This window comes from Sus scrofa, chromosome 2 (assembly GCF_000003025.6).
Source record: "Sus scrofa isolate TJ Tabasco breed Duroc chromosome 2, Sscrofa11.1, whole genome shotgun sequence".
Lineage (NCBI taxonomy): Eukaryota > Metazoa > Chordata > Mammalia > Artiodactyla > Suidae > Sus > Sus scrofa.
Window position 1 is genome coordinate 104,832,456 of NC_010444.4, and position 23,491 is coordinate 104,855,946.

Genomic DNA, 23,491 nt, shown 5'->3' on the forward strand with positions numbered 1-23,491 from the left:
ATCATGGAAGGATGGTAGAGATTATTGCTGTCATTAAAGACCTAAATGTTTTAGGACTACGGTTTCTAGCATACCTTTGTGTAATCCACCAGTTTGTCTCCTGCAGAAACTGAATAGATCAGGGAAAATGGTTATTTTCTACCAGAAGCTCAGCTGAGTAGTTGCCATAGTCACATCTGGAGGACCAAACACAGTTTCATTGCTAGAATATATTAACAAGGCCTCTTTTCTACCTCAGTTAGGAAAAAAAAATCAGACCCAAATGCATTTTCATGGAATAGACAAAAATATTCATGTACAGTTTTATTCCTGGGCTGTGATAACTCTATTAAGTTAACTCCTCTGCCTCTGTCAGAGTACCATCCAAGTAGATATGGGCTGTCTAGACATTCCAATATCCAATAGACATTGATCTATTACATCATTGACTTCATGCTTATCAGGCAGGATGAGCAGGAGATACCTAGGTCACTGGAAGCCTTGGTTAGACACCTGCATTCGGGAAGGTAGGAGAAAAATTCTTTAAGAATTCAGGGACACCTGACACCAAGGTGGCAGCATTGGAACCTACACAAGGACCTAATAGGGACTCATATTTCTCCAGGCCTACTTAGCTACTGTCATCCCTGAATGTCCAACTTGCCATGAGTGCTGTGTCCCCAATATAGCTCTATTCCTCTAGGAGACCAGCAAGTCACTTTGGGGCAGTTTGACTACTTTGGATCCCTTTTTATCTTGAAAAGACTGACAGTTGGTCCTTAGAAAAAAATACTGATTTCAGGTATGAGTTTACTTTACCTGCCCACAATTCTCAGGCAGGACCACTGTCCAGGTACTGACAAAGTACCTGATCCACAGCCATGGAAACCCACATGACATAGCAAAGGTAACTGACCCTGATCAGTAAAAGGAGGTGGTGCTGTTTAGACATAGTGGGGACAGAAAGGGGACGTGGGGAACCCAGGTGGTCTATTTGAACTTCTTGATACTCCCTTGCCCAGTTGTGAGTGCACACATGCAGCAACCCTGACCTCAGAAAGAAATGACTAGCAAGGGCTCAGACCCATGAAGAATGAAGATTTGTCTGGTCACACCACCAGGTTAACTACAAAGCCTTGGCAAGAAGATAACTATGAATGAGGTGCATTTTCAATGAAAAGTGGAGAGGGAATACAATATCTGATGCAGACTTGAGACCAAATGAAGCAGCTCTGTTCATCCCACTATCCACCATCTTCTAATTTATTCCTTAGGAAGAGAAATCCCAGGAACTTTGAAGAAGCTGGGCCCCAGACACAGATGAAGAAGTGGATCTGTGCAGCACAAAGGGTTGATTATGGAAGCCATGAAGGTGAGCTACTAGATCTCCCTTCCAGGGAGAATCTTCCCTGAGTGTATTTAGGAAGAGCTTCAGCTGCTACCCATCCATCACAGCATTCACACTGAGGACATGCTCTTCATGGACCCTTGGTAGATAAAGGTGGCGCACTGTAAGGATGCCAGAGCTGGACCATTCTTACCCCATGGGGAACTTCTTTAATGGGTCACTTTTGATCTGAACTGAATGTTACTTCTTCCCAACTGCACTGCAGTATGAGGCTGTTCCTACCAAATTCTCCTTTCCCTGTCTGCTTTCCAGGTGTCAGACCTGCATTATGGTCTGAGGCACTCTGTGCCTACTTCTGTTCCATGTCTTTTTTTATCCTTCACAGATACTTCTTCCCTCATTCCCTTACATGAATAACTTTACCTGGACTTCTTACCAGGTGACCTGAACTACACCATAGCATTCAATCATTTTATAGACAGGGAACTTGAGAAGGTCTAGATTTAGAACAACAACGAGATGAGCAACAGTCATAGAAACTAGTCAACTAGTAAAATGTAAAGATATAAAGACCATGTAGCCTGAGAATTGACGATATGATTGAGGACTACAGATTTATGTGAGGTGTAAATAAATTCTCCAAATACAAGCAACCTTGGCTGCAAGGTTGTATGAATCTGCACAATGGGTCCAGAAGACAGAACAAGCAAGGGACAGAAGGGTGGTGGGAGAGGTTGATACGGTCACAGCTTCCTCAGTCCTTGTCTCGCCATAGCAAAGCACTGGAATGGCAGACCTTTTACAAATTTATTGAAGTAGAAGTACATTTTCAGAGAGAAAGAAAGAACTCACATGTGCACAGGTTAAAAAGAGGGCCTGACTCACCCTGCAATAGTCTTTATACCCCACAATGCAGACCTAAGTGGAGACCCAATTTGATGTTCTGATTGGTCTTGGGCAGGACACCTTATTTGCATGGGGAACAGTTATATGGTGGCCTGGTGAGGAAGGGGTGACATTCCTTCTCTGGCAGGGAGTGAGCAGCCCAGGCTGGTCAAGGTGGGGGAAAGGGTATTACAATGAGACTTGGCCAGAGCCTCTTGGGTTTAATCTCCTTGAAGGGGACTTGAAGCCTATAACAGGGTAAGAGTAAAACAGATCATATAGAGAAGTCCCTCAGGTAACCATCTCCATTCTGGTGTCTTGTGAATCAAAAAAGTGGTAGGGATAACAGGTATTGTACTTTGCAGATGATAATGACAAAAGTATAATGACCCTCAAGAAGTTTCAGCAAGTTAATAGTGACCATAAATTGGTAGTAGGAAGACTGGGCTACTCCCCCATGGCATGATATCTGGAGTGTTGTTAGCAAGATCGTACTGCCCAAAGTGGACATGCATCTGACCTGGACTAGCAATTCCCATGTGTCCACACAAACTCTGTGATTTTTTTTTTTTGGTCTTTTTGCCATTTCTTGGGCTGTTCCCGCGGCATATGGAATTTCCCAGGCTACTAGGGGTCTAATCAGAGCTATGGCCACCGGCCTATGCCAGAGCCACAGCAACGTGGGATCCAAGCTGCGTCTGTAACTACACCACAGCTCACGGCAATGCCAGATCCTTAACCCACTGAGCAAGGGCAGGGACCGAACCCACAACCTCATGGTTCCTAGTCAGATTCGTTAACCACTGTGCCACGACGGGAACTCCAAACTCTGTGATTTTTAAGTAAGTCTCTATTTTGAAGTCAATTCATCATAAAAAATATTTTTCCCATTAGAAATTTGCATATATATAAGAACTGTATACTTTCACCTAATTTGTGAGTTATTTAAGGCCTCAGCCTAAAGCATTGGCAGTTAGAGTGGACATTTTTGCATTGAGAATGAACTTAAATTGTGGCTTTGTTTTACAAAGACCACAAAAAAACCTTTAGGTAATAACTGTCATTTACTCCTGACTTGGTTTAAATTCGAATCTGTGATTTAAGTTAACGTGGCAGAATATTTTGTAATACATTTAAGGAACATCAGACCTAACCAAGGGCTCCTTTTATTTTGTTTTTACTTTTGCAAAGCTAAACAATCTTGTAGTTTTACGTATTTTGGAATCTTGAATCATTTGCTTAAATTAGCTTCAGTTTCATTACCTTTTCATAATCTAAATACATAATTGTTCTAGTATATCTTCAACTCACAAGGAAACTCACAAAGATAAGTTTGGCACTTTTTCACTTGTTCTGAGTTGTTTATATGATCAGATTCGGTTATTAAGGCTTAGATCCAGTTTATGTTCAGAGCTCTGGCCTGGGGCTTTCTTCTGTATCTCTGCCTAATTCTATGGGGACATGAAGAGAGGCATTATGTTCATGTGATATGATGCAAAGCCCCTGAGTACATCCAAGGTGTCAAACTTGTGGGCTAATCCTTGCTTATTCCTTCCCAATGTGTAAAAATAAACATCCCAATCTCCGGCTTCTCTGATTGCACCAGTCACAAGTTGTCAGCTGATTCCTTTGTTCCTAAATATCTTTAATGACTGGAAATAACAGTTATTGCCTTGTCTTGAAAAGGCAGCCTATTTCATCCAAACTATTTCTAACAATTCCAAATCTTGAGTTTCTGAGTGGCAGGAAGTTAACTTTTTAAATAAAGGATGTCAAAAGCAAAGTCTAGATCTTTCCTTGTCAGCCTTGAGGAAAATTTCTAAATGAGAATTCCTGGATAAACATAGCAAATTTAATATTATTTTATTCTTTATCACCTTGTTATCTAGGAAGTTTTTCTTGATTATCTGTATTGTGCTAGACACTAGAATATACAAAAGAAGTAGTGCTCAATTCCTACTCAAGGCTTTAAGATCTCAAAAGCCTTGGAGTCATAAAATTAATACACACAAAATATATACAGAAATAGTAAGAGTGGACAGCATGGTGCTGAGTTTAAGGGTAACAGGTGTTTGGAACAAAAGATCAGTGAAGATCAACACAATAAAAAGTTTTATGGAGGAAGTGGTGTTTGAATGAGGCTTGAAGGAAGAACAACAGAGGCTAGCAGTGTGCAAGGTGGTTAGGGATCATGGTTACGTAAGGAGGTAGATCTTAGCAGCCCTGTGGTTGGGGACCTAGGGGTCTCAAATAAGTAAAATATCTTACATTTCTGAGCCTTATTTTCCTCATCTGTGCAGTTGTGTTATTACTAATAACACTAATGGTACTTCCTTTGTAGTTTTATATATTTTATTTTAGGGAAAGGCAAAATATATGAAAAGTGCTTAGCCATAGAAGTTATCTATTAGTGTGAGGCTGAGAGATGGGAATGTATTGAGGAAAGAATAGTAAGTCAGAGAACAAAGATGGGGTAAAGCTTCTATGCAGATCTGTTTGTAGAAGGCATGGTATGTGAGGGAGCCTAATGGTAATAGAACCAAAAAGATAAAGTAGCACCATATCAAATGGAGCTTAGAAGCTTGCTATGTAAATTCACACATTCGTTCAAAAGGTAATGAGCATCTCATGTATCCAAGGCATTATGCTAGATCCTTGGGATTCTGTGGTGAATAGACCATCATTCCTGCCCTCATGGAAAGTTTGATGGAATACAAACATTAAAAAGGGGAAGTACCAATGTTTTGAATGTTCTTATATTATTCTTGATTTTTTAAAATTTGATGATATTGAAAAAAACTTTTTTAACCACAAAAAATGATTACTACCAACCTATGTGAGATAAGGCACATGATTAGATATGACACACAACTCTGAGAGAAAAAAACCAAAATCATTCTCTCCATATAACAGGGATCGATCAGTTTGATAGGGAAAAAAAACCAATCAGGTTTGTAAAAGCAATAAGGAACTTGATCAAACTTTTGATATCACATAGACATAGCTACAGTAAGACCTCTGAAACATGAAAAACAACCAGGTTTACCTTTTCTCAGACTTTGGGTTGGCTCAATCAGAGTACTTCCATTTTTCTGGTCTGAATCTACTTACATTACGGCTATGTATGTATCACTTCTACTGCTTATGATGCCTTTCTTTATCTCATGATTTTGTCTTTCTCCCTCAGATTTTTTCCCTGTGGTATAGGATGTTACGTGGCCAGAATAACCTCTTTCTTTGTACACTTGCTTTCTCATATAACCTAACTCAATTCAAATAACATTTTCTGAGTACCTATTATGTTCTTATCACTGAAAAATGTGACTAACTTGGATTTTATTCTTCCCTGGAATATTATCTTGCCATAAGCATGAAGGTTGCACACAAGATAAATCTTAATGAAGGTAGTGTTACAGTTAATTATATATTACGCCCATGTATTCTATATATTAGCACTAATTTCAATCCCAGGTGGCTCATTCACATTAACAGTTCCTTTTAAAATAAATCCTATGTATTAGTCAGTATAGGCTAGTTCATGTGCAGTAACAAAAACCACCAATATTTCAATGACTTAATATATGGAATGCTTAATAGCAAAAGTCTATTTCCCATGCACAGAGCATGCCCCATATAGGTCAAGAGGGGAATTTGGTTTATGGCAGTCACTCAGGGAAGAGGTACATAAAGGCTTTAGCTTCCTATGTGCTGCTATCTCACAGAGCCTTCAGTTTTTTTGTTTTTTTGTGTTTTTATTTTCCCACTGTACAGCAAGGGGGTCAGGTTATCCTTACATGTATACATTGCAATTACAGTTTTTTCCCCACCCTTTCTTCTGTTGCAACATGAGTATCTAGACATAGTTCTCAATGCTATTCAGCAGGATCTCCTTGTAAATCTATTCTAGGTTATGTCTGATAAACCCAAGCTCCCGATCCCTCCCACTCCTTCCCCCTCCCATCAGGCAACCACAAGTAGAGCCTTCAGTTTTTAGCAGAGTGAAGAAGAGAACAAAGAATCATGCACATGCTCTTCTGTGCTTTAGGTCACAGATGATACCAGTTACTTTACTCTCATTTTCTGGATCAGAGCATGTCAGATGTTTGCCTAGCTTTAATGGAGAAAAGATATGCAGTCCTCCAATACTCCCAGAAGGATTGAAGAACCAGCAGTATTAGTGAGTAATATCTTTCATATCCTTTGAGACAAATAGCCCTGCCCATTTAAGAGGCAGCTTCCACAGAAAGCCATTTGTTCACAGCAGAAACATCTGAAGTTAACGGAACTTCAGTATTTAACAATTCTCAGGTCATTTGTTACATGGCAATTTTCTTTCAAATTCTCTGCCTCAAACATCCCCCTTTCATAAAAAACACTCAGATAAATTCTCAAACATCTACCAAATACAGAGAATGAACAGAGTTCTCCAGCAACTTTAAAAGGAATGACAGCCTCATGACACTGACCAGATTTCCCCATAATACTCAGAGAACATCTCTTCTGCTGATTTACTTCAAGAGACTTCAACAACTTTTGGCCAAATTCATTTTCTGGTTTTATTCCAAGGGAAATTCCATGATGTCAAATTATTTAGGCTTGCCTTAATTTTGCTCTGCTAATGTTCCCATAAACTTAGAATATCAAAATGATTGATTATCATTTCTAGGGTGATCATTTTTTTAAAGGTTGTCATGGGGCTTTCTTAGAGTCATAGGTAATCTAAAATGCATTATGCATATCAGGAGTGACATCACTATAGCTCAAATAGGGAAAGCCAGTAAATGGATCTAAAATGAAATTCTTTAACTTACCAATTGGTAACTTAAAACTGATGTATAATCATGTTCATTAATAACTTCAAATTTAAGGATGCAAAAGTACATAGACCACTTTTCAGAAAGGATCCTATCATTTTATTATTCTCTTAATTCAGAGCAGGTGTATTTGCTCTATCTTTAACTTCTATCAGTTGCATCGGTTTGGGTTATATATCTGTCAGTTTCATACACCATGATGTAAACAGCTTTGCTAATGATAATCATTGTAGTCTTTTTCTATAATGATTGTAAAATGATAAGAGTGATACTTTGCACTGTGTACTTTTCTTCTAATCAGCTCAAAGCTTTTGTCATAATCAATATGATAGCTTTTATATTGCTGTCGCAGGCTTTCATTGACATTCTAACACAAGCAGCTGTCATAAAGCAGCCAAAGAAGAATGAGGCCATTATGTCAGTCTTATTGATTCAAACTAAGTGAAAGTGGCCCATATGTCTTTAAGTCTTTTTAACACAACTTCAGTTAGGACTCAAAACTGTTTACTGAGAAGAAAGAAACAATTTAAATTTTCCTTTTATGTATTTAAAATACAATATTTTTGTTCCTATTATAAAAATATGTAGCTACTGAACACCTCTCAGAAGGATGAGTTCACTTAGGGGGTTTTTTCCTAGAAGTTGTAATGCATGCTACCTTGTATGTCTCTATAATGTCATTTGGTGTGAAAGGAGATTCCATTGATGATCTCTACTCACAATCTCACTGAGTGAAACACTCAGATTTCCTAATATACCCACTTCCCTTTACTCAGTTTAGTTAACTAGTTTGAGACTATTAATCACCTAGGTGTCAAGATCTTTATATCTTATTATGGACTCTGCCCATGTAAAGCTTAAGACAAAGACTTAGATACATTGGATGCAGAGAATTTACTTGGGGATGACCTCAAAAACAGGAGTAAGGAGCAAGGAGATTAAATCAGGGAAGGAGAAAAAATTATATATGTGTATATTTTATATATGTATAAGTAAATGTAGTTGGTTCAGTTCAATCAGATTTCTAAGAGTATGAGAGTATGTCCCACAATTGTTCTCTTAAAAAGATGGGAGGCCAAGTATACCCAGCAGCTCACCTGGGGACAGTAACTCCTGGAAGTTCCTGGACTGGTTTTATCCATGGGCTGACTGGGAGCTGTGCCTTTGGAGTGGGTTTCTGGTAGAAAGTAGGAAGATACAGGAGGAGGCTTTAGTGTAGGATGTTGTCAGCCTGAAGCTAAGATTGCATAAAAGTCTACACTGCAGCTGTGGCTAAAATCAGAGGTAGGCTGAAAGGCAGGACATGAAGCAACAGAAATCACATTAAATATTTAAAATTGACTTCTCCTATCTTCCTATGAAGCATATTGGCAAATACGAACTGAAACTTTTTTGTAAAACGTACAAAGAACCTTTGTGACATGCTACCCAGGAATTATGATTTAGGCCTTAGAAGTCTTAGATATGATCTTGTTACCATAATTAAGGAAACTGTGTGTGTTAACCCATTCTTTCCATCATGCCTCCCCTTCAAAGTGGATATTTGATATCCTTTGGGCATAAGCAAAGAGAAAGGGTTTGCTTTTCTCAAGGACGTCTCCGCCTGTGCCTATACTGTGAAACATCCAGTGTATAAACAGGGTGCAGAACCCTTCCTGACAACATCCGCCACAGTGCAGGAGATGTCCCAGAGACACACATGGCAGGGAACAGTTAGTGCCTTTTATCAAGATTTATGGATCTTTAAAACTTGTTTTTTTCTTTTAATGACTTTGAATTTTATTTATTTTTATTACATTTTTATTTTTAAAAATTTTATCAAGGTATAATTGACTTATGACGTTACATTAATTTCTACTGTACAACAAGGTGATTCAGTTTTACACATACACATATCCATTCTTTTCAGATTCTTTTCCCATGTAGGTTGTCACAGAATATTGGGTAGAATTCTCTGTGCTGCACAGCAGGTGCCCGTTGACCATCCATTCCATATACAATAATGTGCCTAGGCCACTCCCAAACCCGCATCCATCCCTCCTTCCCGCCTTTCCCCTTTGATAACCATAAGTTTGTTTTTGAAGTCTATGAGTCTGTTTCTGTTTTGTAAATAAGCTCTTTTGTATCATTTTTTTAGATTGCACATATAAGAGCTATCATAGGACATTTGACTTCACTTCTGTAGTTTTCTTATTTATTTGTTAGAACATTTAACAGATTTTTGCATGTGTTGTGTAGTTCGTGAATATCTTTTAAACTCCCTAAGCCAGAGACTATTTTTTTTTGTTTATCATTGTACATCCCAGCACCCAGTCAACAGAAGATAAATATTTGTGGAATACAAAATTGTATTCATGACATCAAATGTCGTGAAAGAAAGAAAAAGACAAAAAGTACTATTAAGTACTCATTGTGCTGGGAGTGGTTCACATGAGGATCTCATATAATTCTCACAATAACCCTAGGCAAATACTATTGTTAACCCTGTCTTACCAGTGGGAAAACTGTGATCAAGAAAAATGTTATATCTGGACCAAAGCCATAAAGCCAGTTAATTGTGGAAAGAGGATTTAACTCTAGGCATCCAACAGTTATCTGCTCTAAAATATCCTTATAATAGTTTTCCTACTTTGACGAAAGTTAAGGAGAAGGGGATGGTCTCTAGGGTATGTGAAAGCATTCTCAGATGTAACACAGTGACCTTCCTGAATCCATGCACTTCTGGCTTTTAGTGCTCTCTCTCCTACTTGTACCTTTGCCACTTTCTCATAAAGCCACACCTCTACATACACTGTATGCCTTTCCCTGAGCCACCAGCTCCTCCCATAGGTCATTGCAGGCCCTGGGCCAAAATACTTTGAGGCTTTGCCCTAACTTTACAGTCAATTTAAATTCTTGATGTTACTTTGCTGTATTTTTAAAAATTAAATCCTTTCCTTTGTCAGGTTAGCACCAATATCTCCTACTTTCCTATTCAGGATTACATAATGATATCAAAACCCTAAAACTGCACGGGGATCTTTCTGTGACTGCTACGGTGATAACTGCGTCTTTCCTTCCAAAGCAACATAATTCATTGTTTATGAGCCTGTCTTCTAGAGTCAGAGAGCCTGAGTCCTTTTCCTTGCCCTGCTCAGTGACCTTGGGAAAGATATTTAACCTCTTTGGGCCTCATTTACCTTATCCATATAATGGGAATAATAAGAGTATCAACCTCATAGGGCTAGTCTGAAGATCATATTAGTAATTGTATTTTAGTAAAACTTAGAGTGATGTGCCTGGCACATAATTAACCCTATATAATGATCTGATAAAGATCAGAAGTGTAAATGCTGGATCTTCCATTGCTTATCTGAGTGCAATCCCATGAATAAATTCTCTGAACAAAGAGAACTCAGTCAACAAAGGCAAAAACAAAAGTTAATTATAAAAAACTCAAAACAAAATAAATCCCTAAATGCTCTTTTTAATATATGACTCCTGAAAGGTATACTGTCTTCAGCATTGTTCTGAAAAGACCCACTTGACTCTAATACCAATCTCCCTCTTTCCCTCTCTCTCGCTGCTTCTCTCTCCCCCTCCCTCCCCCTCCCTCCTTCATTTTCTTTCTCCCTTTCTCTGTAGCTATAAACTGTTACTTCAGACTTTTACTATTCTACTGTTACACAAACATCATCTCCAGAATTAATTTATTGACAAGATTCCCTGGGAAATAGCTGAAGACAAAGATCACATTAACATCTAGGGTACAAGTACCACACAGTCTGATCCCCGTGGTGTCTTATTACCTTGTAAACACCTTGCCTCTGACAGGCAGGACTTGTCCTCTATTCTTATCTTTTTTCCTTTAACATTGACTGCCCTCACCACCTGCAAGAAGAACTCCTTAAAAGGGTTAATTATTAATTTCAAAAAGAGTCACTTCAAACACTTCAAAAGTCAATGTAGGAGGGGGAAAATCCCAATAACTGGTTGTGTGGTTGTATTTGACATTGACTTGATCATTTTATATTTCTTTTTTTCTGTCTCGAAAAGCTAAAGGGCAATTCAGTTTTATGACATCTGAAATAAAAATTCATATGAGTTTGAGATGTGCTGGTGTTAAAATATTTATTGGTTAAATCTGACAGTCATATTTATAGTCTTATCTCCAAAGACCTATGAAGTGTATATTATTAAATGAAATCTATATTGAGAAGTTTTGTTCTCAGAGTACATAATTTGCCTATTTAGTTTCTTTGCACATACCTGTTTCAAGCTAAAGAATTCCAATGGCTTCTGGATTTTGAACTATTTTTTTAAAATGTCTGTGGAATTGAGTATGCAATAAATCACTATGATTGGCAGTTCTAGCATTTCACAGAGGTGAATCTCTAGCACTAACTCTGGGACCAAAGAATTTCAACACAAGATACCAAACCTGTTAAAAATTATGTTTTCCATTTTTTTCTAACAAAATATCAGGTCACTTTGGCCCCCATGCTCCTTCAAGTAGTGGTAAAAATGACTTGAAGATTATCAGCTTCAAATATTTATAGTATGGTTATTTGGGATCTTTTCAAGCTCCAAAGAATTTAGTACATTTGATAAATATTTTAAGTGCCTAAAATATACAAGATACTGCCCTAGTCTCTGTCAAGATAAAGCAAGCATCTGCCAAGAGCTAACTTTTACTGGGTGCTTACTTTGTGCAAGGAATTGGTCTAAGTATATCACAAGTATTAATTCATTTAATTTGCCCCACAACCCTATAAGAAGGTGGTATTGTTTCTCCCATTAAAAAGATAAGAGAAACAAAACCCAGAGAGTAAAATAATTTACTAGAAATCACGTATCTAGGAGGAGGTAGAACCAAGATTTGAACCAGTTTATCTGACTCTAAAGCAGCTCTAATCATATTTTATTTTGGCCATTGAGGAGCTTTCAGTACAATTGGAGGAAAAAAGAAATAGAATAAAATACACACATAGTCACAGAGAAAGACATAAGATATAGAAATATAAATGTTCTGGAGTTGAGAAAAGAACTTGCATCCATTTTTATCAAAACTAAAAAATTCTTTTAAAGAAAGTGGCCTATTGATTGGTACATTAGGGAAGGTTTACACTGAAAGAGTTAGAGCTGGCTCAAGGCTTTCTCAGCAGAGGGAAGGAACTGAGGCACAGAGATGGGTTACTATGAGGTATTTTGTGGGCAGAGCGAATAGTTCAGTTTGGTAAGGTTTGGAAAGCAGGAAGTCAAACTGGAAAGGTAAGATGAGATTTTTTAAATGTTGAAGAATATCGGGGATGTTCCCTGGTGGTCTGGTGGTTAGGACTCAGTGCCTTCACTGCTGTGGCCTGGGTTCCTCGGTCTGGGAACTGAAATCCCACATCAAGCTGCTGCATGCTGTAGCCAAAAAGAAAAATGTTGAGAAGACTATAAAATGCTAGTCAAAAAGTTGGAGAACTTAGCTTTGCCAAGGTTTTAGAATTTCTGAATGAGTAAATGATTAAAGTGCTATTGAAGAAATATTCATCTGGCACTGGAATTTTATTCTGTTGATCATCCATTCCATTTTTAGTCCCGAACCATATAAGATGAAATATTTATATTAAGAATAGAGAATACAAAGAGGAAAAATGGAGGTGAGATGTACTTTTAGAAAGACTACAGTGGAGCTACTTACTATTATGGTTATTAAGTTAATTCTAAGTGAGTGATTTGCAGGATAGACTCCACAGAGGAGAGCTGGTGGTCAGTGGTCATTGGTTCCTCTCCCTGGCTACACTTTAGAATCACCAGAGGCACTTTTGATGTCTCAGTGCTCAAGGCACATCCCAGAACAATTACATCAAAATCTCTGAGATTCCAATCTAGATATCAGTATTTTTAAAGCTCCCAAACAGGTGTTATTATGCTGCCAAGGTTGAGAACTACTGCTCTAGTAAGTTCAGTAATAAGAATTTGACCTTCAGGACTGACAGTGAGAATGGAAAAGAGGGAAGGAAACTGAGTAATAGTTTGAAATAAAAATCAGTATTTCTTTTTTAAAATCCTGGGGGAAAGTGTTCCCCACAGCTTCATTCACTCAAAAAAAAAAAAAAATCCCATTTCACACATGTTAAGCAAGTTTGGAAAATTTGACAAGTCTACTCAGAACATAAAGCTCCATTGATGCCAAGGCAAAAGTTTTCCCAGGGTGGGTCACTCATGTGACTGTGCCGCACTCTTCAGTCTGTACATGCCACTTACTGAGCCCTCTCCTATCTCCTTAATCGGGATTTTAGGAGCATCAGATGCAATAATACAGAACAGAAAATGAAAAGAAAAAGGCAGCACTGCATTCATGTCAGCTACTGTTACAGCTACTACTACTGTGCTGCTACAGCAGCTGCTACTACTACTACAGAATCAAACTGAATAGGTTCACATTAAAGTCATTTCTAGTCCCCTGGGATGATGAACTAACTAACATTCCATAATGTAAAACACCTTCGGAAGTGTTTCTGGCATCTCAATAAGTTGAACCCCAAATTCTAGATCCATTGGTTGTGCTTACTGCTCTGCCAACAGAATTCGTTCCTTTGCTACCACACTTTCAACAACGAAAACAGCAAAAGCCACATGTGTTGATGATCACTGATAGACTCAGTATTCGTTACCTTTAATTGAGTGAGTTACTGGACAGGGTTTGTTCTGCTGTCTTTGTGATCCTTTCCCGTGTTTTCCTATGGAAATATTCAAACTGGCTACAACAACAAGGCAGCTACAGTTACTCTATTCTTTGATACTGACCAATATTACTCTTAAACATTGTTTTCAAGTAAATTCCAATATGCTACCAAACTTTAAATCATCAGTGGTCTGTTATATTTTTACCAGCATATAAGGGGAAGAAATTAGAAAAGGGACAAAATGAATGGGAATTCATTCTTCCCTTTAAAAACACAATGCAGTTGCAACTTGCCTCACAAAATTACCCTTTGAAATCCTACCCAGCCTCAAAATTATGAATATTAATCATTTTATCCAGTACTTTATGTTCCCAACCTATATACAGTCATACCTAATTAATCCACATAAAATCCCATTGAGGCATGCTAGTGTTAATATTCTTAGTTTGTAGCTACAGAAATCAAGGTTCAGAAAAACTAAAAAATTTGTAATTGCAAGTCTATGTGAGATTGAAAGTCTACGTGACCACTTTCTTTTGTGTAGCTCACTGCCCTCCCTGAGAAATATTCCTGCTAAAGTGCTCCCCACTGGACAAATTTTCTTTCCTGTGACTCCAGGGCCTTTATTAGGGCCAAAAAGTTTTTATATTTGATAATAGGTCTACTAAGTAATCAAAGACAAATTTCAAAAGGTAACTTAAGTTCTCTGCAATTCTTGCATCTTTGTAAAAAAAAAGTAGTGATCTAGAAACTAGGTCTTAAGATAATTCCTGAATCACACCCTGCTTCACATTTTTGAAGAGGAAGAAATAAAAGGCCGATCGATGGGTCCAGGCCAAGGAAAAATTTGTAGATGGATGTAGTGAAGTCTGTTTTCCCGTATTTTCCTGTTTCTTCCCTCCCAACTGTATCAGTGTTTAACAAAATTTATTTATTCAACATACTATTACTGGCAGTCTATTATGGGTCAGGCACTTCGTGAAATACTGGAAATATACAAGGATGAATAATAAATACACATTCCAGCCCTGTGGTTCACAGTTTAGTAGGAGAGATAGATACATAAACAAAGAATTCAGACTACAGTGTGCTACATACCGGTGCTGAGTGGGAAGCAAAGTGGAGTGAGAACACAAAGGAAGTACCAATTAACTGACTAGAGGAAGGAGGGGAATGCCTGCAGTGAAAGCACTCTCAGGTAGGTCTTAAGTGAGTGTGTAGGAGTTTGTCAAGGAGAGGACACAGCATATTCATGGGGAGAAAGAAAAAGTGGCATTCTTTCTAAGGATGCTTAATTACACTCTAGCAGGATTCCAAATCATAACTAGAAAGAGCAAGCAGTATTTTCCTGATCGGGGGACTTCTCTGCTACTTTCTCTGAACTGCAATCCATATTCAGCAGCTCATTATACTTTCTCTTTCACAGATTCCATCTAAATAGTAACAGACCACAGAAACATAGTATGGTGAAAAGATGGATAGTTTTGAAGTTGGGAACCTCAAATTCAAGGGTACCAGTTAGTGGGGAACGGAGGAAGAAAAGAAACAGGGAAAGGACCAAGAAGGAGAAAAAGATAAGCAGCACTTGGTGTTAGTGTTTATAAAATAGTTATCTTGGATACGATCACATTTGGACTGGGCTTTAAGAGGTTACTGTTTCAAATGGATTAATAATGGTTATGAAAGTATTTTGTAAAATGAAGAAACGATACAAATAAGTGCCATTATTATTGGATGTGAGCGTCAGCCTGTAACAGAGAAGGCAGCTGTGCTCTAAGGCTGCCATATCTGACAGGAAGACAGAGAGGAGAGAAGGTCTGGGAAGATCTAAAGGAGTGGGTGTGTGTGTGTGTGTGTGTGTGTGTGTGTGTGTGTGTGCAGGGGGGTGTTGCATTGCAGAGAGAATTTCCTGTACCAGCTCAGCCATAGCCTGCCTTTCCTACAGGATATCAAGCTCCAAGTTTACAGTTCCTATCAGGGAGTCTCTTTGTTTGAACAAAGCCTCATTTGTTAGGAAGTGTCACAGATCAGCGTGTATCAGATGCAAGATTGAATGTCCCCCAAGCACAAAGACATGCAAAGTTATGCCAGGATACCAGCAATGGGGCTTTTCACCATGAGAAAACAGATGGTCAGAGTGAAAAAGGACAGTCTTTATGGAAAAGAAATTTCTTCCAACCCACCCCCACCCTGGGGCCCCCCTTCCCCTTTCTCCCCCCTCCTCTTGCTCTTCTTTCACTCTATTGCACTGACAGGGAAACATTCGATATGCTGCAACATCATCTGATGTTTGTGTCCTTTTAATTAAACCAAGAGATCTGGAATAGGGACGCCCTTGTCTTTGTGGAGAAATATTTCAAAAAGAAGATAATAGAACCTTTTTTTCTGCAGGCTTTCAAGAGGCTTGTGTGTAATTTGTCCTTTGCAAGAGCAATCAAAGATAACCGGTGCACAATTGATTACGGGCTTTGTGTCCTTTTAATTACTTGTTTCTACACACTGGTTTAGTTACATGCTGAAAGCGGATCCATCTGAGTTCTCTCTTAGCTGTAGTGCTTTCTTTTGCTTACATGGTTTAATAATAAAGCTATTAGTCAGCCATCACTCCATAGAACAATCCTATCAGACTGAGATAGATCTTGAATCTTGCCTTTCTTTATTCTTTTGATTAGGCTGTTAGATGTTTTTATGGAAAACAAGGTTAAAGAATCCCACATCATTGCTTAACTGTATACAAAAATATTCTACAATTTCAGGAGAGGAAAGTCTGCCTTATTCCCAAAGTAGAGTTCACAAGGACAGAAGGGTTAGAATTTACATAGCAGCTTTCTACTTTTTTTTTTACATTAGCAATGATAGGAATAAATTTTTTCTCTTACTAGTGTTTTATTAAACACTGTCTATCAACTGATACAGCCCAATTTCTTTGAGAAACCATATGAAAAAAATTTTATTAGCACAATATATTAGATTTTTTATTGTATGTATTCCATGTATTGAAAATGCTGTCAAATCAGTAAATGCCAAGTGAAAACATAGAAACAATTGTATTATTATTTTATGTTCTCCACTTAGAGTTGAGAGAGGTTTAAAAAAATGAGCTTTCCAGTGATAGAAAACTAAATCTCTATTCTGCTGTTTACTTAGCAGCTACTAACTTATGCCTCAGAGAGAAAGAAAAGCTGGAAGCTGTAACCATGTAAATAAAAGAAACCCATCTAATTCCAGTATGTGAATTTTGAGGCTACAGCTGCTGAGGTAGGAAATAAATGGAAAGCTTAACTAAGTGTGTGGTCCCCACTGAGGACACTACATTCAGGGGCCTAGCCTCCTGCTTTATCAAATCTCCATAGATATGAACTCCCTGAAAATGGTGAAACTACCCCACACCCTGGAAAAACCTCTGAGTATGGATCTCCACCCACCCACCATGCTCTCAGACCCTTTAAACATCACTTCTGCCATGGCATTAGATTCCTCCTCCTTCCCAGAAATGCTGTCTACTTTACACATCTGTGAAGTGTCCAAGGTATCCTCAGCAACATGGGAAATATAAAAATGTATCTTCTTTGAAATAGAGCTGTAGTTTAGGCAAGGAAATGAGTCTTGAACAAGTGAAATAGTCAATGAAAAGTGAACACGGTGAGTTCTCACTTAAAAGAGAAGGAAGGACATCCATATACAAAGAGCAGACAGATGAGACCTCATGGACTAGGTGGGATTAAGCTGTGCTGAAGCACAAATGGATATAGAGCAGATTGGGAAAGCAAAGAAAAGAAGAGAAAGCATTCTAGCATGGCTTCGTGAGGGAGTGATGAGCAGGGCAGGAGGTATGACTAGGGAGAGGTGGAAAATTAGAAAACATGAGTAAGACCTGGCTGATTATAGAGACTCTTAAATGTTAGCCATTCTTTTTGAAAAAACAAATATTTATTCATTGCATTCTAGTGATAAGTGTTGAATTAAGCACTGGAGATTATAAAAGGCATAAGATATAGTCTCTACCTCTATGAAAGTTGCCATCCAATGGAAAATACAAATTGACCCTGTCAACCATCAAAAATTACAATGTATGCTGTTCTAGTAACATTTAAAAATAAGACTGTTCATTTTATGTTTATTTTATACCCAGTATGATAGCTGAAACACAGGAATATGTTATGCTCCTCCATGTTGATATTAGTACTCTTTCATAAATCTCACCACGTTTCTCTCTTCTCCCCCTTTCCAACTGCTTGCTTTCTTCAGCATTTTCTGTCTCCATTATCAAAGAATTTTATCTAGCTTTCACTGGATCTCTTCTCTGATGTTTCACATTATCAGAGTTCCTCCAGAAGGTCAGTCGTTTTTACATTTTCTAAAATTAAAGATTTCACACACACGAGATTCTTAGAATGCTGGAGTGTTTATGTAATAACCACAGTCACCTGATAGTTGGGAAAACATACCTAAGCATTGTAAACACACAATTTAATAAAATATATGCCTAAGCACTGCATTTTTATAGTTCTGTAATAGAGTTATGAGTTAAGTACTATGGGAGAGTGGAAGGAGGGGTACCTAGAAAGTACATGGAGGTGAATTTGATATAAATCTACTTCTTTGGGTACAAAATGAATATTCATATAATAAAACGTAAAAACAAATTACAAATTCCCTATCTTCTGTGCATGTCTTCCTTTGGTGAATCTTCTAAATTATTTAGAAATGCAGTATTTCTGGTTTCATTTTCTTACAAATGCCCACCCTACAGAATGTGCATTGTCAGTGGGCTCCGATGCAAATCGCATAGCAGCAGAAACCACTCTGCCATTATACTCTAATTTGCAGGCAAGCTGGCTTTCAGCTGGTACCTTGTCCTTGGGCTATCATTCACTGTCAGGGCCTCTCCAGGGCACACCAGCTGTTCTCTTAAAGCAAAAACGGGGGAAAGAAGTTATATGTCACTGATTCCCAAGAAAAGCCTGCCTTGGCTACCATGGCTCCTCCTTGGTCGCAGGACGGATAATCATGTATCTAGGATTCTCAGGGCAAACTTGTGAAATTCATAATATTTTCCTTTGTTAATATCCATTTTCCTTTGTCCCCTACCCTTTCCTGGGCCTCAGGCTGGACTTGGCAGTTTCAGAATTTATTCAGACTATCCTTTCTGAATAAGGATTCAATCTATAGAACAGGGATTTTCAATTGAAGTGCTAATAGTTATCCCCAAAGTATGCCTCACATGTGTATAAATACACACAAATGCAGAATTTTGCATAAAATTCTAGGTAATTTATAAAATTCTCCCTGAAGCCAGCCTAGGATAAGAACTCCTGTCTCAGTCTTCTTTTCTCTTTTTTCTCTATCTCCATCCATTTCTCCATTTTCTTATACCTCATTCTCTGATAAAAAAAAATTCCAATATAAATCATAAGAAAGTGTTCAAAAAGATTTTTAGTATCTTTAAAATTTTATTTACTCTTTTAGAAAAGGGTCGATAAAATAAAATAATGATTATAGAACTGGTGAAAGCCAAACTTCAACTAAAAGGAACCATGGATTTATTTCTCATGCACCCTCTGCTCACGCAGCTACTGTTGAGACAACTGCAATAAAATTTGATTTGTGAATTTTAAGTATGGTTCAGAAGAAGCTCTGAAAAGAAGTTCCATATTTTGTTTTTCTTTTTGAGGGTAATTAAATATCAGTTTAGAGAGAATAACGGTTAAAATTTCCCTCCCTTTGGACTGAACAATGGTGATTCAATTTTAACTACTACCAATTGCCTCCCTATGAATGTTTTCAAGAAGCACTGTTTGTTTTATAGCACAGTTGCAGGTGGGACTGCTCATCTGTAGGCAGGATTCTAAAACAGCTTACTTGCTGTCATCTTTCCTTCTGGTGGCTTTCAAAATGGCTCTGGCCCTCTCCAGAAAAGGAAAGTAAAAGAAAAAAAGAAAAGAAAGGTTAATAAGAGCATGCGATAGATAAAATATGTGCAAAATAATTGAGAGCTAAAGGAAGACTTTTAAAATTCAATACTACATTGCAATTCCATTTCAGCATACCAAAAAGTAATAGGTATCTCATTTGAATATTTTGTAAAATGGATTAGCTCCCAAATCCTGATTAATTCCACCTGATAAAATATTTTGAATCATCGTATCATTTCTGTACTAAACTTTTTAAAAAAGAATTGAAAAAATGAGCAATTGTGTAGCTGACGTCTTAGCGGACCTTGGATCTCTTTAGGATCTTGAAGATAATCAAGATAGCAAAGTATTTTAGGCCCTTGAGTGGAAATTTCTCAATGTGTGAAGGAAAATCAGGCCATGTCAGTCCTATATTCTAAAGCAAAAATGACCAAAACGTGATATGTGTACTATTATATCCTCCTTGATATCTATTTTAAATATTGCTAAGTGATTATGACATGTTTTTCTCCTTAGCTCAGACACAATCTCACAATCCTTTTGAAATAGTTACACATACATTCTCTATAATTGTTTGAAAATAACAGATGAGATAAAGCACATTAGCTCTTTCTGTGTTGGATCGTTGATAGAATCACTAAGCCATTGCAAATGCAGTAGAACTACATGTTTGATATTGGATTGGGGACAAGGGTCCATCATTACTGCTTCTCCCTGCCATGGGACAAGGGCCAGGTTTGTAAACCACAGCCTTTGGGCCAAATCTGACAGCCAACAGTTTTTGTAGATAAAAGTCTATGGGAAAAATAGCCATACCCATTTGTTCATGTATTATGTATGACCACCTTCCCTGCTTTGCATTACATAAACCAATAATTCAACAAACTAGTTTGAGTATGATCATTTAACTTTTATTGAAGAATAACAGATGCTCTAGAACTTTGGATTCTGGATTGTCCACTGTGAAGATCATTATCTCTTCCAAGGACTTCAGAACTTTCTATAATACAAGAAAAAACAAAACAAGAGCTGATGATTGTCTTATAGAGCCCAGTGGCATTTTTATGTTGAGAGCCATGAAAACATGTTTCTAGAACTGAAAACAGAAACACAGTGTGATATGAAGCCAGAGTTCTATCTTCTTCCTCTTTCCCCTACTTCCCATCAACTCTTCCAGCCCCCTGTGCCATCCCATGGAGGGAGATTCAGGCTTGGCTTTTACATGTTCTGGGAGGCTTTTTCTAAGACAGGAAACTACTCCCTGGTGAGTTCCCTAGTCAAGCACCATGCAAAACCTCTCTGCCTTCCTGCAATAGCCTAGTGCAGATCACTAATAAGGAGGTATGCCTCTAATAAGGAGGTATGCCTGTTAACACAGCACCACACTGCGATTATAAATTTATATTTGTAAGCTGCTATATGCATTTATGTTTAAGTCAACTCTGATAAACTCTAGTGATTCCTTCAGTAGCATTCAAATGATAAAATTTATTTTTTGTCATCGTTACAAAGGACCAAATCAAAATAATTCCTTCAGCAGTTTTAAGAGACAAAAAAGAGAAAAGGGGTGGGGGGGGAGATTAAGATTTCTTGAACACTTCCCCTGTGCTACTCACTGAGCTTTATGCATTCCCATGCATAATGTCATTTATTCATCATAATATCCTGTGACATAAAAATGATTCTATTTATTTTGTGGAAAAGTTTCTTGACATGGATGAACCCAACAACTGGTCACAACACTGCTGAATAAACTGATGAAGCTTCACTTTCATCCTTAGTGAATGTTTTCTACAGAGACTGAGCTCTATATTGCTCTGCAGTGTTATAGATCTTTTCTCATTATTCCCAAATTCTAATATCAGAAGAGAAGGAAATGGGGAGAATAGAAGAAGAATGGGAAAAAGGTAAAGAAAATGTTGGGAAAGAAGGCAACAGATAAAGATTTGGGATAGTTATAAATATAGGAGTCTTATTTCTCATACTCAAACTTACCATTAAAACATATTCCCAAAAGATATTCCCTCACCTAGCTGAGGGACCAGAAGAAACCATGTATGTGTCAGATAATGAGCAGATGTATATTCCACAATATATGCTAGGAGGATAAAACACCTTTGATGGGAACTTCAAGCAACAGAATGGCATCTTGGCATTACCAAATACCACCATACTTGGCACATACAGGTTTTGTGAGGTTTTGCTGTGGTGAAATAAAAGAATTCCAAACAGGAAAATCCTGCTAGGATTCTGTAGCTGGATATATTGTGAAGACTGCAAAGTAATCTCGGGCAACACAGCACTGTAGAAGGGCTAACTGCTCATTTAATTTGTCTGTTTCTTTGCAAACCCATGCGAACTCACCATAGGGTGATATGAACCCTGCACAGAACAATGAGGACTTAACAGTCCACTGGAGAGGACAAGAGGTCTGGGCAGACTCTGCCTCTTTAAGAGGAATTTTCCAAGTGACTGGCAAATGCTCAGCATTTCCATCCCTACTTAGCAAGGAAAGGAGATGAACTGCAACCATATTCCACTGGGGTTTTTTCGGGGTTTTGTTTGTTTGTTTTTGTCTTTTGTCCTTTTAGGGCCGCACCCGAGACACATGGAGGTTCCCATGCAAGGGGTCTAATTGGAGCTGTTGCTGCCGGCCTATGCTGGAGCCACAGCAATGCCAGATCCGAGCCACATCTGTGACCTATACCAAAGCGCAAAGCACCGCTGGATCCTTGACCCACTGAGTGAGGCCAGGGATTGAACCCACAACCTCATGGTTCCTAGTCGGATTCATTTCCTCTGCACCACCATGGGAACTCCTCCATTGGGTTTTAACTATAGACAGACTCAATGGATGTCTTTCAGGTTTATTCAGCCTTATTCATCATCTTCTTTTACCATCTGAACAGCGACAATATTCGGCATAACCAGCACAGATAGCATGCAAAGAATTTGACTGTTCTTGCTTTTTCACAGGTTCACATATATCAGCAAAGGGCAGATTTAACTATGTGAGGATATAATGAAGGGTTTTTCTTTTCTTTCTGCAACCCAGATTTGGCCAGTTCAGATTAACATTTAAACTGCTTTCTCTTTAGGACATTTCTAAAAGTCACTATCCCTAACAAACAGTGTTTGTCCTCACTGCCTCTTCCAGCAGTGACCTGGAGTGATAAAGAGCATGGAATCTAGAGCCGGACTACCTGAATTTCATTTTAGCTCTGCCACTGTATAACTGGGTCAAATTAATTAGCCTTTAAAAACCTCGGTTTTATTCATCTATGAATCCTGTCTTGTAGGATTTTTATGAAGTTCAGTGAGCTAAGGCAATCAGAACACTTAGCAAAGTGCCTCAAATAGTAAAACAAACAAACAAACAAAGAGTTCTCATTGTGGCTCAGCAATAACAAACCCAACTTGTATCATGAGGATACAGGTTCAATCCCTGATCTCACTCAGTGGGTTAAGGATCCAGCATTGCCATGAGCTGCACAGCAGTCTCAGGCATGACTCAGATCCCATGTTGCTGTGGCTGTGGTGTAGGCTGGCAGCTGCAGCTCCAATTCAGCCCCTAGCCTGGGAACTTCCATATGCTGCAGGTGCAGCCCTTCTAATTGTCACAATGTTTTATGGTGGCTATTTATAAAAATATTGTGGAAACTTATTTGCCCTTTGTATTCAAACAGTGGGCAGCCTTTTTTAGAGCTAAACTGCCTGAACCCAGTTCCCCTTCCCATGATCTGTGACTTCTAAACCATTTCTAATAGAGTGTTTCCTGATCCCTGTGATTCCAGTGGACTCTTACTATTTCCTTCTATCTTGCAAGGCAGTATCCTTCCCTCTGCATTTAGCAGTGTGAAAAAGAATGTAAGGGGGAAAAGTACAGGTGGGAAA

General features: G+C 38.2%; 1 long non-coding RNA gene across 2 annotated transcripts in view; it reads left to right on the forward strand.

Moving 5' to 3' along the window:
- The window catches only part of LOC102162145, a 180,029-nt gene continuing 156,827 nt past the window's right edge, over positions 290 to 23,491 (forward strand). For both annotated transcript variants that reach the window (XR_301909.3, XR_002342064.1), the window contains exon 1: positions 290 to 1,351. This is a non-coding gene — a long non-coding RNA (uncharacterized LOC102162145). The remainder of the gene's footprint in view (positions 1,352 to 23,491) is intronic.